This window comes from Nerophis lumbriciformis, linkage group LG11 (assembly GCF_033978685.3).
Source record: "Nerophis lumbriciformis linkage group LG11, RoL_Nlum_v2.1, whole genome shotgun sequence".
NCBI classification, from domain to species: Eukaryota; Metazoa; Chordata; class Actinopteri; order Syngnathiformes; family Syngnathidae; genus Nerophis; species Nerophis lumbriciformis.
Genome location: NC_084558.2, coordinates 31,574,351 through 31,592,201, shown reverse-complemented (window position 1 = coordinate 31,592,201; position 17,851 = coordinate 31,574,351). Strand labels below are relative to the sequence as shown.

General features: G+C 39.9%; 1 long non-coding RNA gene and 3 other non-coding genes across 7 annotated transcripts; all 4 read left to right on the top strand.

Annotated features, from left to right (window-relative positions):
• The first annotated feature begins 10,518 nt into the window (after positions 1 to 10,518).
• LOC133610493 (uncharacterized) lies at positions 10,519 to 17,570 on the top strand. 4 transcript variants are annotated; one of them, XR_012050701.1, is made up of 9 exons: positions 10,519 to 10,575; positions 11,322 to 11,371; positions 13,645 to 13,676; positions 13,846 to 13,894; positions 16,356 to 16,404; positions 16,613 to 16,662; positions 16,908 to 16,957; positions 17,249 to 17,281; positions 17,488 to 17,570. It is a non-coding gene; the product is annotated as an uncharacterized lncRNA (long non-coding RNA). The 4 variants fall into 4 exon arrangements; XR_009815886.2 differs by having other exon boundaries at positions 17,246 to 17,281; XR_012050700.1 differs by having other exon boundaries at positions 17,249 to 17,570.
• On the top strand, positions 16,432 to 16,566 carry LOC133611043 (small nucleolar RNA SNORA18). The gene has a single exon (XR_009815955.1). It is a non-coding gene; the product is annotated as a small nucleolar RNA SNORA18 (small nucleolar RNA).
• LOC133611042 (small nucleolar RNA SNORA8) lies at positions 16,697 to 16,833 on the top strand. The gene has a single exon (XR_009815954.1). It is a non-coding gene; the product is annotated as a small nucleolar RNA SNORA8 (small nucleolar RNA).
• Positions 16,992 to 17,128, top strand: LOC133611041 (small nucleolar RNA SNORA8). The gene has a single exon (XR_009815953.1). It is a non-coding gene; the product is annotated as a small nucleolar RNA SNORA8 (small nucleolar RNA).
• Positions 17,571 to 17,851: the final 281 nt, after the last annotated feature.

Here is a 17,851-nt window from a genome sequence, read left to right as displayed (position 1 = left end):
TATGTTGCAATCCAAGCAACATTACCATGGACGCCCCTGCTTATTTCAGCAAGACAATGCCAAGCCACGTGTTACATCAACGTGGCTTCATAGTAAAAGAGTGCGGGTACTAGACTGGCCTGCCTGTAGTCCAGACTTGTCTCCCATTGAAAATGTGTGGCGCATTATGAAGCCTAAAATACCACAACGGAGACCCCCGGACTGTTGAACAACTTAAGCTGTACATCAAGCAAGAATGGGAAAGAATTCCACCTGAGAAGCTTCAAAAATGTGCCTCTTCAGTTCCCAAACGTTTACTGAGTGATGTTAAAAGGAAAGGCCATGTAACACCGTGGTGAACATGCCCTTTCCCAACTACTTTGGCACGTGTTGCAGCCATGAAATTCTAAGTTAATTATTATTTGCAAAAAAAAAAAAAAGTTTATGAGTTTGAACATCAAATATCTTGGCTTTGTAGTGCATTCAATTGAATATGGGTTGAAAAGGATTTGCAAATCATTGTATTCCGTTTATATTTACATCTCATACAATTTCCCAACTCATATGGAAACGGGGTTTGTATTAAAGTAAGAAAATGTGTTAAATTAATTTTTACAGATTTTAATTTGAAAAACCTCAATAACTATTTTTAAAAAACAATCTTTACACAAGGTAAGTAAGCATGATATTAACAGAGTAACATAGTATTTTATATTCATATTTAAAAGCTATGATTCGATAGTGACAGATTTTGGAAGAGGACAAACATTCCCAAATATTCTGAAAATACAAGTTGACTGTTTTTTTTAACAGAAATGTGTACTTCAGATAATGTACTATACATAGAGACAAAGTTGAGAATAAAACTTACAACATTTTAAAATATTTCCAACCTCACTTTGAACCAATTCGGTAGAATGGCCCATATAGTATATGTATATGCATGTTTTGTCAAATGTATTTTAGCACTATGTAGAACGCTTTAGAAATATAATTTATCATGAGATGATGAGATATTTACATATATATATATATATATATATATATATATATATATATATATATATATATATATATATATATATATATATATATATATATATATATATATATATATATATATATATAGTATATGTGTGTGTGTATATATATATATATATACAGTATATATATATATATAAAGTGCGTATATATGTATACATTTATGTATGTATATACATATATATATATATGTGTGTGTGTGTGTGTGTGTGTGTGTGTGTGTGTGTGTGTGTGTGTGTGTGTGTGTGTGTGTGTGTGTGTGTGTGTGTGTGTGTGTGTGTGTGTGTGTGTTTAAAGGGCTTTATAAATAAAGTTGGTATGGTATGGTATATGTATAAATATATTCCTATTTAAATGTCAATGTACATGAATATATATATATATATATATATATATATATATATATATATATATATATATATATATATATATATATATATATATATGTATATATAAATGAATATATATACAGTACAGGCCAAAAGTTTAGACACACCTTCTCATTCAATGCGTTTTCTTTATTTTCATGACTATTTACATTGTAGATTGTCACTGAAGTCATCACAACTATGAATGAACACATGTGGAGTTATGTACTTAACAAAAAAAGGTGAAATAACTGAAAACATGTTTTGTATTCTAGTTTCTTCAAAATAGCCACCCTTTGCTCTGATTACTAGTTTGCACACTCTTGGCATTCTCTCGATGAGTTTCAAGAGATAGTCAACCGGAAATGGTTTTCACTCCACCGGGGTCATAGTTTTGCTGCCTTCAGTGACAATATATAATGTAAATAGTCATGGAAATAAAGAAAACGCATTGAAATGAGAAGGTGTGTCCAAACTTTTGGTCTGTACTGTACATGAGATGGCACGCAATGTACCAGATTTAGCCCATAGAGTAAAACAGCAACATAAAATATAAAGAAATAACAAGCATATAGGTAAAGAGGTATACATTGTAAATAGAATAGTGTATTTGTGTTGATAAAGTGTTTGCAAAATACCTGTCTACAGTCTAGTCTGAATATTGTACTATTGTTAATCCTACTGTGAATATTAGTGAAGTGAAGTGAATTATATTTATATAGCGCTTTTTCTCTAGTGACTCAAAGCGCTTTACATAGTGAAACCCAATACCTAAGTTACATTTAAACCAGTGTGGGTGGCACTGGGAGTAGGTGGGTAAAGTGTCTTGCCCAAGGACACAACGGCAGTGACTAGGATGGCAAAATCTGGGATCGAACCTGAAACCCTCAAGTTGCTGGCACGGCCACTCTACCAACCAAATTATATCGCCCCATATTAACATTCGACAATTAATTTGCACTGCATCACAGCTACAGAAGTTTGCATTTTAAAAAGACCCGTGTGAAAATCATTTAAGTATTGAGAATTGTATGATGGATTGAATGTGCTGACACTTCATTGACCTTGTCACTCGCTTAAGAAGTTGACAAGTTTAAGATGGCGGTCCCACGGCTCGTCAGCGCCAATAGGCTGCAGCGGTCAATGCGGCATCTCTATATACGATGTCTACGATTCTTCACTGGCAGCCACTTTTATGTTTCCTCCAAGTGGGTCATCTGCACGACACAACCTTCTCCTTCACTCTATTAACTCATACATACTGTACATACATTGTTCCGCTTGCACAAAGTTCAGAATCACATTCCACAGCCAGTACATGCTCAGATAGGTTTTGTTTGAATCAATTATTCAAACAAGAAAACTAAATCAAAATAACGGAAAATAAAGTGATGTGAGTGGCGATAGTTTGTTTTATTGCACGAGCATTGCCCCTTTGTCTATGGGTCCCATGATTAATTGTTGATGAGTAAATGCATTTAATAATTATTGAAAATATTACAATTAAATAACATGGTAAAACATAACCATCAATTTAGAAATGTGTTTGTATTATATATTGCATAGACAAAATTCAGGAACATCATTTATTTTCATCTGAGCCATGTTGGGCCAGTATTCAACCAGTTTACATCTTCATCAGGTCATTATAACTTTTAAGGTAGACTTTGATAGTTAGTGATGTACTTTACACAATTTTCTTAAAAATATATATATATCGTAGTTGTTCCGCCCGAATGCAGCTGAGATAGGCTCCAGCACCCCCCACGACCCCCAAAAGGGACAAGTGGATGGATGGATGGATGCTTAAAATCACAACAGAACGCTATGACTAAAATCTGTTGGGAATTGTTGGTAATGTGTAAGATTTAAGTACAGTCCTAAACTTTGTTCAAGTGAATTCTAAACGTTTTTCGAGAGCACAGGTGTACATATCAACGAATATAAACGTTTATTTTAAACTATTATTATTATTTTTATTTATTTATTTTCGTTTCGTCCTCTTTTTATTTTGCTAAAGTCGTCTTGCGTCTTCACGACTTTATTTTTTGTTTTTATTTTATTTTATTTTTTGATATTTAAAACCTATATTTATAATATTCAACATTTACATACAAGCAAAGAAATAATAATAATCAAAACAAGTACAGAAACAGTACAAAAACAGTACAAAACAGCGCCAGGGGGTTGTAAACTCAATAAAGCAACTAAAGAAGAATGCAATATATATATATATATATATATATATATATATATATATATATATATATATATATATATATATATATATATATATATATATATATATATATATATATATTTGTGTGTGTGTGTGTGTGTGTGTGTGTGAGTGTGTGTGTGTGTGTGTTTGTGTGGAAAGCCATAGACTCACACAAGTTCCGTAAATAATCCAAATTTGGAACACAGCATCATAGTTTTCACAGCTTTTTGGTTGTTAGAGGTAGAAAGTGTTTTAAGTAAAGTTCTAATTACATTTATTACATTTTTTGTTTGTTTTTTTGAATTTCATAAACCTTTATTTATAATATGCAACATTTACATGCAATCAAGAAATAATAATAAACAAAAAAGTACAAAAACAGTACAAAACATCGCCAGGGGGTTGTAAACTCAATAAAGTAACTAAAATAGAATGCAACATATATATATGTAACAAAGTGCAAAGCCATAGGCTCACACAAGTTCCGTAAATAATCCAAATTTGGAACACAGCATCATCGTTTTCACAGCTTTTTGGTTGTTAGAGGTGGAAAGCGTTTTAAAGTAAAGTTCTAATTATTTTTTAAAGGCACAAAAAACAGGTTGGATATTGAAAAACTTACATTTATAAATATACAACTTAGCCAATAGTATAATTGTTCACTGTTCTCTGTACATATCCTACGAAGTCAGACCTACACTGTTTCAATGTCCATTTCTCAGATGATATAATTGTTGATGACCATACTTGCCAACCCTCCCGATTTTCCCGAGGGACTCCCGAATTTCAGTGCCCCTCCCGAAAATCTCCCGGGGCCACCATTCTCCCGAAATTCTCCCGATTTCCACCCGGACAACAATATTGGGGGCGTGCCTTGAAGACACTGTCTTTAGCGTCCTCTACAACCTGTCGTCACATTCGCTTTTCCTCCATACAAACAGCATGCCGGCTTAGTCACATAATATACGCCCTTTATATACATGCACATGCAAGGCATAATTGATCAACAGCCATACAAGTCACACTGATGGTGGTCATATAGACAACTTTAACACTGTTACAAATATGCGCCACACTGTGAACCCACACCAAACAAGAATGACAAACACATTTCGGGAGAACATCTGTGTACAGATGTTAAGTACAATACTACATAGTGTCCAGAGGGGGCGCCGTTGAGTGTGTTGTGGGGATTAACAGGGTGAATTAACAAGCACGAGTAAAGGAAGCTGTGTGAAGTTTACAAGTCTCTGGAGTCTGCTTTTACGGATATAAACACTACTACAACATGGTGTCAGAAGTAAGCGAACCTACTGTGGGTAAAAAGTAGGTGTAGTTGAGAAAAGTGAGGCTGAAATAGTCCAGCCGAGGTCGTCATTGTTTACCTGGCCGGCGACAGGCTAAGCTACGCTAGGTTAAGGTGAGCACGGAGAGCAGCGGATCAGCATCGGAGCCCGGATAAGGACGGGAGATGACAGATCAAATGTTCTCCATCGCGCCTCCTGGCAGCTTCAACTTCGAGGAGCCCAGCTCGTGGCCGCAATGGTTGAGACGGTTCGAGAGGTTCAGGATTGCGTCAGGATTGAGCGGAAAAGAGGACGGCTATCAGGTCAACTCCCTACTGTATGTGATGGGTGAAAAGAGTGACGACATTCTCACTACGTTACCACTAAGCGACCAACAGAAGACAGTCTATGCAGAGGTGACAAAAGCCTTTGATGAACATTTTGTGGGTAAGCACAATGTAATTTATGAACGTGCTAAGTTTAATAGCAGACAGCAACAACAAAGCGAGTCTGCAGAGAACTTTATCACAGATGTGCATAAGTTGGCTGAACACTGCAAATTTGGTGCCTTAAAGGAGGAAATGATAAGAGACCGCATAGTGGTCGGGATAAGAGACTCCCGGCTGTCAGAGAGACTTCAGTTAGACCCTGACCTGATGCTGGCAAAAACAATAACCCAGGTCAGGCAGCAGGAAGAAATAAAGAAACAACAGCAACTGCTACGAGGGACACACACAGAAATTAAAGGTGCTAATATGGATGCCATAAACACAAATAGAGGGAAAACACAATATAGACAAGCTCCCCCACGCAGACCAGAGCAGTTTAATTCCAAGCCAAGCACTGTAAACAAGACATACTATAATGAGAAATGTACAAGGTGCGGCAAAACGCCACAACACCCATGGAAACTGTGCCCAGCCAAAGAGGCTGAGTGTCGAAAATGCAAAAAAAAAGGGACATTTCGCTGCGGTCTGCAGATCATCTCAAAGAGTGGAAGCTATAGTGGACAGCAACACAGAAGAAGACATAGCTTTCATGGGGACAGTTAACACAGAAGGAATTGAAGAGGAATGGTTAAAAGAAATCAGCCTTAACGGAAAGAAGGTAACATTTAAACTGGACTCAGGAGCCTCAGTTACAGCTATTCCATCTGCCATGTACTTGAGAGCACGTGACGGCAGGCTGAAGACACCACCTAAAAAGATTAAAGGTCCAGATAACTGTCCATTGAAGGTTTTGGGCATCATGAAAGCACACATTAAAACAGAAAACAGAGAAATAAGGCAAGATGTATATGTGGTGACAAACCTGGTGATGCCACTAATGGGACTTCCTGCTTTAATAAAGCTGAACCTGGTTCAACAGGTAGCTTCAGTACAGGAGGAGAAACAAGAAGCGAGGCATCAATACAGAGCTATGTTCCCAAAAGTGTTTTCAGGGCTTGGAAAGCTACAAGGAAACTACAAGATAAAACTGAATAATGAAGCAGTTCCTTATGCTCTCTCGGCCCCGCGCAGAGTTCCATTACCTATGAAAGAACAAGTTAAAGAAGAGTTAGACAGGATGGAAGCAATGGGAGTCATAAGAAAAATTGAGGAGCCAACTGAATGGTGTGCGGGGATGGTAGTGGTCCCCAAGCCAAATAAGAAACCTCGCATTTGTGTGGACCTTACCCGACTTAACGACAGCGTGTGCAGAGAGAGACACATACTGCCTGCAGTTGATGAGACACTGGCGCAGCTGGAGGGGGCAAGAGTCTTTTCGAAATTAGATGCAACATCTGGTTTCTGGCAAGTTCCTCTACATGAAGAATCACAGCCTTTAACAACTTTTATTACTCCCTTCGGAAGATATTGCTTTCAGAGGCTCCCCTTCGGCATTTCTTCCGCGCCTGAGCATTTTCAGCTGAGAATCTCACAAATAATCAGAATCAGAATCAGAATCAGAATCAGCTTTATTGTCATTACGCAAGGTAACGAGATTGAGGCCATTCCATACAGTGCGATGTGTGCATGCTAGAAAAACAATGTGCAAATATATAAAAATATAAAAAATGTAGAAGTGCAATGAATATGGTGTGAAATGAATATATACATGAAAAAACAAAAAACAAAAACAGGGTGGTTGGTGGAATGGGTTATTGCACCGAAGAGAAGGCAGTTATGAGGGACAATGGGGCAGTCCGTTCAGGATGGTTATGGCCCTGGGGAAGAAGCTGTTCTTTAGCCTGTTTGTTTTGGTTTTAATGCACCTGTAGCGCTTCCCAGAGGGCAGCAGGTGGAACAGGTCAGAGCCAGGGTGGGTGCTGTCCTTGATGATGGACGCTGGCTCTGTTGAGGCAGCGGGAGGTGTAGATGTCCGTCAGAGAGGGGAGAGGGCGGCCGATGATCGCAGGGGCAAAGGGCGCTCTGTGCCATGCAGATGACATCTTAGTCTATGGAAAAGACAAAAAAGAGCATGATGAAAGGCTGCAGGAAGTACTGAAAAGGTGTGAAAAAGAGGGCCTCACCCTCAATGAAAAATGTGAATTTTCAGTGGAAAAAGTGAAATTTCTTGGACACCACATAAGCGCATCAGGAATCGAGGCTGATCCAGACAAAATCAGTGCCATTAAAAACATGCCAGAACCTCGCAATGTGGAGGAGGTCCGCCGGTTCATGGGAATGGTGAATTATGTTGGCAAGTTCTCACCCAGCCTACCAGCTCTCACAAAACCCCTACGTGACCTGCTAAAAAGTGACAGCACATGGACCTGGGACGCACAACAGAAAACAGCCTTTGAAAAAATTAAAAAAGAGCTGAGTTCTCCTCCAGTCCTTGCACAATACAGTCCTAAAAAAGAAACATTGGTATCGGCAGATGCGTCGTCATACGGACTTGGGGCGGTCCTGCAGCAGCAGCAGACAGATGGTAGGTGGAGACCTGTTGTGTACATATCACGGAGCCTGACGCCCACGGAGGTCCAGTACGCGCAAATAGAAAAAGAAGCACTAGCGGAAACATGGGCCTGTGAGCGACTCAGCTCATATCTGCTAGGCTTGGAATTCACAGTGAGAACCGATCACAAACCTTTAATTTCGCTGCTTGGCTCTCGGTCTTTGGATGATCTTCCTCCAAGAATTCTTAGATTTAGGCTAAGACTGTTGAGGTTCAACTATAAAATCATACATGTCCCGGGAAAACAACTCGTCACTGCTGACACTCTCTCTAGAGCTCCCCTGGGAATGGAGGCCAGAGAGGCCAATAGCAGCTTGCAGAAAGAATGCTGTGCATACATTGATCACATTCTACACCACCTCCCCGCCACTGACAGTAAACTAGCTTGCATCAAGGAAGCTCAGAGCACAGACAGTGTTTGCAGGCAGCTGAAAACATTGACGGAAAAAGGCTGGCCCTCTCACAGGAGAAGCGTTCCTGAGCATCTTCTGCCATTCTGGTCAGAGAGGAACGACATCAACATGGCAGAGGGGTTGCTTCTTAAGGGAACAAGGATTCTGATCCCTGGATGCATGCAGCAGGAAATGATGGAAAGGTTGCATGAAGGCCATCAGGGTGTGACTAAGTGTGTGGCAAGGGCACAAGGATCCCTATGGTGGCCAGGGATAACAAGACAGATTAAAGAGATGGTGGAAAGGTGTGAAATCTGTTGCCAATATTCACTGGCAAAGACAGAACCTTTAATGACAACGCCCCTACCAGCACGACCATGGGAAAAAGTGGCGGCTGATATCTTTCAGTGGAAGAATGGACATTATATCGTGGTGGTGGACTACTACTCCCGATACATTGAAGTAGCAAACCTCCCGACCCTGACAACATCTACAACAGTGGAGAGACTCAAGGTAATCTTTGCAAGATTTGGAGTGCCTGAAATCTTGGTGACTGACAACGGGCCACAGTTTGCTTCCACAGACTTTGCCACTTTTGCCCAGGACTATGGTTTCAACCACACGACCAGCAGCCCTCGCTATCCCCAGAGCAATGGGGAAGCAGAGAGAGCTGTCCGCACGGTCAAACAGCTGCTCAACAAAAGTCCAGACCCTCAGAAAGCTCTTTTGGCTTACAGAGCTACACCACTGGCTCACGGGCTGAGTCCAGCGCAGCTGCTGATGGGGAGGAGGATAAGATCAACAGTTCCTACCGCTCCACAAGCATTGAAACCAGCCTGGCCAAACCTCAGAGCTTTCAGGGAAAAAGACAAAGAACTAAAAGTGGAGCAGAGAGAGTCATTCAACCTGAGACACAGGACAAAAGACTTACCAGTTCTGGTTCCAGGACAGAGAGTGTGGATTAAAACAGCGCAGACCACAGCTACTGTCCAGGGACCGGCTTCAACACCAAGGTCGTACAATGTGGAAACAGACCAAGGGAGCTTAAGACGAAACAGGGCTCACCTGACAGTGCTCCCTGAGGGAGGTCTGTCCTGCTCTGATGAGATAGAGACTGTTCAAAGGCAGACAGATTCAGGTGAAACAGTGACCAGGTCCGGAAGAGTTTCCCGCCCTCCAGATAGACTGGATTTATGAACATTCTAATTGACCAGAGAGTTTTCCCTGGTCTTTGGGAAAGAATGGTGTAGACCTAACTGTTTGTTGTTCCTAAAAACATGTGCGTTATGTTGGGTACTAATGTTATTGAATGTGAGTTGAACATGCTCAGTTATTAATACCTGGTGATTAAGATAGAAGTAACTATCATTTTGGAATCATTTTATTTTGAAACAGTTCAATCTTTAAAATAAAGAAAAGAGGTTTAGAAGCTAAAAGGGGGGGATGTACAGATGTTAAGTACAATACTACATAGTGTCCAGAGGGGGCGCCGTTGAGTGTGATGTGGGGATTAACAGGGTGAATTAACAAGCATGAGTAAAGGAAGCTGTGTGAAGTTTACAAGTCTCTGGAGTCTGCTTTTACGGATATAAACACTACTACAACAATCTGCACCGTAACACAACATAAACACAACAGAAAAAATACCCAGAATCCCTTGCAGCACTAACTCTTCCAGGACGCTACAATATACCCCCCCCCCCTCCCCCGCTACCACCAAACCCCGCCCCCCCATAACCCCGCCCACGTCAACCCCCCTCTCAAGGTTGGCAAGTATGTATGATGACTGAAGTGCTGATATCAACCAAACCTAACCCCCCACCCCACCCCACTCACATCCCATCCCCCGGATTGTAAATTATGTAAATAATTCAATGTATATACTCTGATGATTAACTTGTGTGATGACTGTATTATGCTAATAGTATATATTTGTACTATGAATTGATTAACGTGGACCCCGACTTAAACAAGTTGAAAAACTTATTCGGGTGTTACTATTTAGTGGTCAATTGTACGGAATATGTACTGTACTGTGCAATCATCTACTAATAAAAGTCTCAATCAATCAATCAATGAGGTTGCAAAGGTAAAATTATTTTTCAAATTTGTTTGTTGTAAATCCAAATAGCACATCTTTAAAACAAAGCACAAATTTGACATGGATATTGTCCAGGATGAAACGACATTTATTTTTAAAATTGTAAAAGTCGTTTTTATGTAAAAAAGCGTCAGCTGTCGCAAAGCAACTATAATTGTCGTAACTCCGTAGATAAATTGTTTTGCGGCGCCTTCAACGTCCTCTTTCGCCTTGGAACGTCAGCGTGATGTGGCCGTCTACGGGAGAGGTGCAGCTCACCTACTCAAATTCAAATATATTGTTGTCTTAAACAATAGGAAATAACGCGCTATAAGGAAAGACCGTCTGGGAATTTGTATACTGTTCATTACGTGATGTTTGCGTTTTTAAGTCATAGTTTATGCTCTGGGCTACTCGCTAAACTCGGTGGTTGCTAGTAGTAGCATGGTTAGCCCGGCGCGTGCTGATAACTTAGTGAAGTGCGCATCCGGTGTCAGAAGCGCGATATGCGGACGAATTACAAAAAAGTGATTAACTAATAAAATCCGTATATCCTCCAGGATAGTGTATTTTATGTTTGTTTTAAATTATTTCCCGTGAAGACTTTGAAACGATGTAGCATCATGCTAGCTGCAAGTGAATCAATCAATGTTTTTTTTAATGTAACCCTAAATCACAAGTGTCTCAAGTGAACTAGTATGTATTTGTGTAGTATTGTGGTGGTTTATTCCAATACGGTGTGCGTAAAGCTTCATCTTGACTAAATGTAAATGAATGCCACAATGCTGCTTGGTTATGTTGGGTATTCCTGTTTGTGGCTTATTCCCAACACAGTTGTGGCCACATTACATCAGGTTTTGCTTTCACCTCTGCACTACTGGTTGCTGCATGGTGTCAATGAGGCCTGAAACATTTGATATTTGCCTTTAATTCATATTATACATGTACTATTGTAGTGAAGGACTTTGCATAGATCTCCCCTACCTGCAGTAAGTCATGTAAAATTTCTTACAGGATGCCACCGTCTCATTGCTTCTGACCGGCAGTTGATCCTGAAATGTGAGGTTAGTGCTGATTTTTTTTCCTCAATCAATTCATAAGGCTCCCTTATCGACGGGTGTTGTACTGTTACATTAATACCATGAAAGTAAACTCAGATCAGATTTATTATTTGTTTAAATTGTAAAGTTACCAAAATGCAAACAAAGAAGCATTTTTAAAATGAAGTGAACTGACATTCACAATTGGTTTAGAGTTATTTTGATAAGTATGTAGAGAAGACTGTCTAGTGTCCAGGACAGCCACAAATCATTGTCAAATGCTGTGAGTTTTGAAATCCCATGGAAATGTTATAAAGTGAGGCACACAAAAGGGTTCGTCATTATTTATTTTTCTGCATTTTAAAACCCTTCCTTGTGGTCTACATCAGTGTTTTTCAACCACTGTGCCGTGAGATAGTCTGGTGTGCCGTGGGAGATTATCTAATTTCACCTATTTGGGTTAAAAAATCTTTTTTGCAAACCAGTAGTTATAGTCTGCAAATAATGTGGTGTTTGAGTGTCTGTGCTGTCTATATAAACAAAAGGTGAGTGCCCCTAAGAAAAAGCATTAAAGCGTAGGGAAGGCTATGCACTGAACTGGCTACAAAGTAAACAAAAACGGAATGCTGGACGACCGCAAAGAATTACGTTGGAGCAAAGGCAATGTACATCCGGACATGACATGACAATCAACAATGTCCCCACAAAGACGGATACAAACAACTGTAATATTCTTGATTGCTAAAACAAAGTAGATGCGGGACGTATTGCTTAAAGGAAGACATGAAACTGCTACAGGAAAATACCAAAAAAAAAAGAGAAAAAGCCACCAAAATAGAAGCGCAAGACAAGAACTAAAACACTACACACAGGAAAACAGCAAAAACCTCAAAATAAGTCAGGGTGTGATGTGACAGGTGGTGACAGTACACCTACTTTAAGACAAGAGCTATCGTGATGCATGCTTGTTTCATGCTTTAAAGTCATATCCAACAATTGCGACGACTTTTTACTGTCAACTGTTTTTTAATGATTCACGCTGGTGGTGTGCCTCCGCATTTTTTCAACGCAAAAAATGTGTCTTGGCTGAAAAAAGCTTGAAAAACACTGGTCTACATAACATGTAATGGTTGGTCTATGGTCAAAATGTTGCATAGATTGTTTTACAGAACGTTTTCAAGACTCTTTCTAAGCGCCTTTTCAGAATGCGCCGTTTTGTGGGCAGGTCTAATTTATGTGGCTCCACTTAACCAGCATCTTCTCCCAGTCATCTTTTGAAATTTTTAGCGCTTCTATAGCGAGTCTACTGACCGATTAAGTACGACTTGTACACTAACTTATTAGAAATGGCAAAAGCGGAGAATGACTGCCCCACAGCTAGAGGATAGAGATAAATAAGCTTATTGACTACAATGGCGGATGCACACACATTTTCGGGACTTGTGCAGATCTCAAGTACACAACAGCAATAGGTAAGACAAGTGGGTTCTGTGTAATAGGGTGAAACAAAATGCCAGATAATGTCTCCTAATAGGTTCTATTTTGGGGTCCATACACACACCAGTATAGTACCCTTATGTTGAAGCACAGTACCTCTGACTACGGTAGCCGTAATGCTCCGACAATCCCATCAAGCAGTGCGGATTTGGAGCGTACCAAAGTCGTACTAAAACATTTTGACAAAATTGAGCACCGTGTGTAATGTTCTATATTCTCAATGAAACAAAAGTTTTTGGTCTTGCTAGCATACCGGTACTTAACTAGCGTCATATTATTGAACAGGCGTCAACCTGCAGGCGACACGTATCTCTTGCGTGACGGTCATCTACCGGTCACACTTATTACACTGTGTACCAAATAACATTGGTTCGAGTTCAGTAAGAACACAGAGAATAATACATACATTAGATTAGGTACACTGTCAGTTTAATAAAAAAAATTAAGTGCGCCTTATAGTCCAGTATCTACTCTTGAAACATGCCACAATGTGGAGCGGTAAATGTATAAAAAACGGAAGTACTAATGAATACAATCTTTTAAAATGTAACTGGAATTACATATTAAGGTAAAGAGATGCTGAATGCTGCTTTGTCACATTTTGAAGACATCTATTTTTAATTTGTTGGCACAGTAAGCGCTCTGGTCCTGCTTGGTGGGCCATTAAGCTCTTGCAGTGCAAAGAGCAATTGATTCTCTTGCAACCCACTGCAGTCAATGTTCTGCTGCAGTGTTACTTATGCGAATTGACATTTGACATATCTGCCTCTGTCACTATCTAACAACTGCTTCTGATGTAGCAGGTACACGGGGAAGACCCTCATTCAGCTGGGTAAGTTGTATGTCTTGTATATTGTCCACTACAGTTTGGGTGATGATAGGCTAATTGTTCAACTGCTCTGAGTCATGAGTGATAACTGCCTTACTGAACAACCTGGTGACTATGATTACTAAAAAGGCTGACTTTCCTGAAAGCTCACCTTAAATCTTTTTTCCTACAGGTGTCATTGTCTCGCCGACAGCCTCCTCTAATGAAAAGCACAGTGTAATGTAAGTATTACAACTTATATTTCCATTTTATGTATAAGACTGCATCATTCACTACGTTTAAATGCACACAAGATTTCCTATATATTTGGTAAATATTGTGCAATCATTGGACATGTTACACGCCTTTTTTGGCCCATAATGGTTTAATCCCCTGCCTTCCATGGCAGAGGGCATGGTTTTAATTGTCAGCCAGGATTGCATCAGAAATAGGGGAGGGTATCGAAACTGGTTTCCATAATAGCGCTCGTTGGAACACAAACCTCATAATGCACCAATCACGGTTGGGGTGGGTGATTTGCATTCACAAACCTGCACATTTTTAAACTTCAACAGTACAACATTAGTGTGGCTGAGTCTTGTAATATGAACGCTGTTGTGTAGGCTTGATGTGAAGAAAGGACGGCAAGGAGGAACTTGAAATCTACTTTTATTTGAACACAGCCTCGTCTGCCGTCAATACCCCTAAAGACCAACCGCACACTTCCAGCTTTCAAAATAAATTACTTTGTGCTAAATCCTGTCTGACAAAATAATGATCTTTGTAAAATAGTTTACACAAAGGTGTTTTGGTACATTCGGTGAGTTCTGTCATTTTGGTTTTGTTTTGATAATTATGACATGTTGTATTCCATACTGCCAAATTTGTTAACATTGTATTTATATTGAAGTTTAACAATTCAGTTCAACTTGCATGTCACAATCCCCAGAAATAACAGTGAATTTTATTGTATTTTTTAAACAAAGTTTGTTTTCTTTGTAGCGCTGGTATCAATTTGGTACTCATTTCTGTAAAAATGTAGACAATGATTTCTCGACATTTTCTTGAAATTTGATATCCTTATTTCTTGACCGACTCAAAACCATTCCAGCATCATGTTTAGTTACCGTATTTTCTGCACTATAAGCCGCCCCGGGTTATTAGCCGCACCTTCAATGAATGGCATATTTCAAAACTTTGTTCACCTATAAGCCGCCCCGGGTTATAAGCCGCGCCTACTCTGCGCTAAAGGGAATGTCAAAAAAACAGTCAGATAGGTAAGTCAAACTTTAATAATATATTACAAACCAGCGTTCTAACAACTCTGTTCACCCCCAAAATGTAATGTGCAAATGTGCAATCACAAAAATAGTAACACTCAAATTAGTGCAGAGCAATAGCAACATCAATAACTCAAAGTTGCTCGAACGTTAATGTCACACAACACACAAAATAAACATTTAAAGCTCACTTTCTGAAGTTATTCCTCACCCATAAATCCCTCGAATTCTTCTTCGGTGTCTGAATTAAAAAGTTGGGTGAATACGGCATCCAAAATGGCCGGCTCCGTCTCGTCGAAGTCATCAGAGTCAGTGTTGCTGTTGTCCAGCAGTTCCGTGAATCCTGCCTTCCGGAAAGCTCGGACCACAGTTGAGACCGATATATCCACCCAGGCATTTACAATCCACTGGCAGATGTTGGCGTATGTCGTCCGGCGCTGTCTCCCTGTCTTAGTGGCGCAGATCATCTTGTTGCTGCCTCTACCTACGCACCATTGATTCATTTATGTTCAATTCTCTCGCTGCTGCTCTATTTCCGTGTTCTACTGCGTGACTTATTGCCTTGAGTTTGAATTCTGCGTTGTACGCGTGTCTCTTAATAGGAGCCATTTTGTGGTCTTTACAGATGTAAACACAAATGAAATGAAACGTAATACCCGCGCGCTTCTTCTTCTACGGGGGCGGGTGCTTAGTTTGGTGGTTGCTTACAGTAGAAGAAGAAGCGCTTCCTCTTCTATGGGGGCGGGTGCTTACCTTGGCGGTTGCTTACCGTAGAAGAAGCGCTTCCTCTTCTACGGGGAAAAAAGATGGCGGCTGTTTACCGTAGTTGCGAGACCTAAACTTTATGAAAATGAATATTAATATTAATCCATATATAAGGCGCACCGGGTTATAAGCCGCACTGTCAGCTTTTGAGAAAATTTGTGGTTTTTAGGTGCGGCTTATAGTGCGGAAAATACGGTAATTCAGGACTGGTTTGCTATTTAGCAAGCACTGTCCAATACCATTCCCACATTGTCTTCTAAATGTCCACTTGAAAATGAATAGAAAATAAATATTTTTACTACTTTCAATCCGTTCAAACATCAGAACATAACATACGGCTTTCCACTTCCAATAAAATATTAGTGACTGTCATTTTCCCGTATTTCTTAACCCATCCACATCATTCAAACATTTTGTAACCGTTTTAATGAATTTCAATTTATTCCAGAATTTCTACATTTTCCATAAAGCATTTCAGTTCAACATTCACATGCAATTTCTACACAAACTGCCCTTGTTAGTGGTGACAGGCGTCTTGTCAATATTAGGAATAAAGTAATGTTTCTAAACTCGGGCACAGTATCGCGCCTGACCAGTATGTGTTAATTGTGACTTGTTGCAACTGGCTTAAAACAGGTTTCTGATTTGCTTCCTTCAGGTGGCAGTGAAATTGCTTTGAGCCCTCAGCATGGACATTCCTAACCTTGGTGAGTGAAATCCACAAACAGTCCAAACCTGAGGCCTATCCTGACCTGGCCTTAAATGTGGGCCTGTGTTGTGGAAAATGTCTCAAAGAACAAATCTGTAGTTTCGCTTTACCCACACAGTTCTTTGCCATGAACCTTGTGGGATATCACTGCAGAACATTTTTAATACAGTCAAAATCCTGTGATGCTAATGACTCTTCTGTCTTAGGGTTACACTGATGGCAGATGCACCCACCTAGAGCTTGCTGCAAGGATTTTGTAAGTGTTCTGTACATACTTTGGACTTGTAGACAGCACTGTTCGGTATCTGCAGCCTGCTGCTTCATCAGCAGGGTTGTTCAAAATTAAGTGCTAAAGCAAATCAACATATGGCATTGTTGGTCTCCTTGCTGTCTGTGTTTGGAGTCCTGGTAGACTGTTGAAACAAATCTTGACAAATGTCTGCTTTTTGATGGTCCTATCCCTGTCAAAATCCTGTGATGCTAATGACTCTTCTGTCTTAGGGTTACACTGATGGCAGATGCACCCACCTAGAGCTTGCTGCAAGGATTTTGTAAGTGTACTGTACATATTTTGGACTTGTAGACAGCACTGTTCGGTATCTGCAGCCTGCTGCTTCATCAGCAGGGTTGTTCAAAATTAAGTGCTAAAGCAAATCAACATCTTGCATCGTTGGTCTCCTTGCTGTCTGTGTTTGGAGTCCTGGTAGACTGTTGAAACAAATCTTGTATATACCACAATAATGTAGTGTGATTCTGGTCACATGTCTATTGAAGACTCATATTTTATGTCTGTGTGCCCATGGTATAATCCTATTAGTAATTTTGTCTTGTTTTGGCAGAAGTGTGCTGGTGACTAAACGGAGCAGCCGCTGTGTGTGAGTAATGTTGGAGCATTTTATTGGTCATATACCAAGGCTTTCAGGTAGCACCGTTCCTGACTTGCTGTGGACTTGACCAGAAATCAAAACATCCCATTTGGTTTTTTCAGCAATTTGCTGAAAACCTGTTGGGGGACACTGCTGCATTTTTCTCCTTACCCCAAAAGTATTTTACTAATCCCAATCTCTTGTGTGTTTCACAGGACGTGATGAGAGTTCTGTGAGAGAATAACTTGTCACAATAGTTGACCAGCATTATATTTAAGTCATTAAATCAACAAAACTATTTCTGTCTATGTACTTTTTTTTCACCATTTATAACAGTAATTCTCAAACTGTGGTACTTGAGCTCCATTTAGTGGTACGCTCAATGATCCTTAAATATTCATAGTGTTACTGTTCAAATTGCCTTGGTTATAATGAATATTTAGACCTGCTACACTATTGTATTTCAATGTTGGTTGGTATGGTAGTACCGGTACATGGAGAGCCATGTGTTGGTGAAGTTTGAGAGCCACTGCATTAAAGACAAAACCATTCTAGATATCTTTAAGCAAAATGGACAGT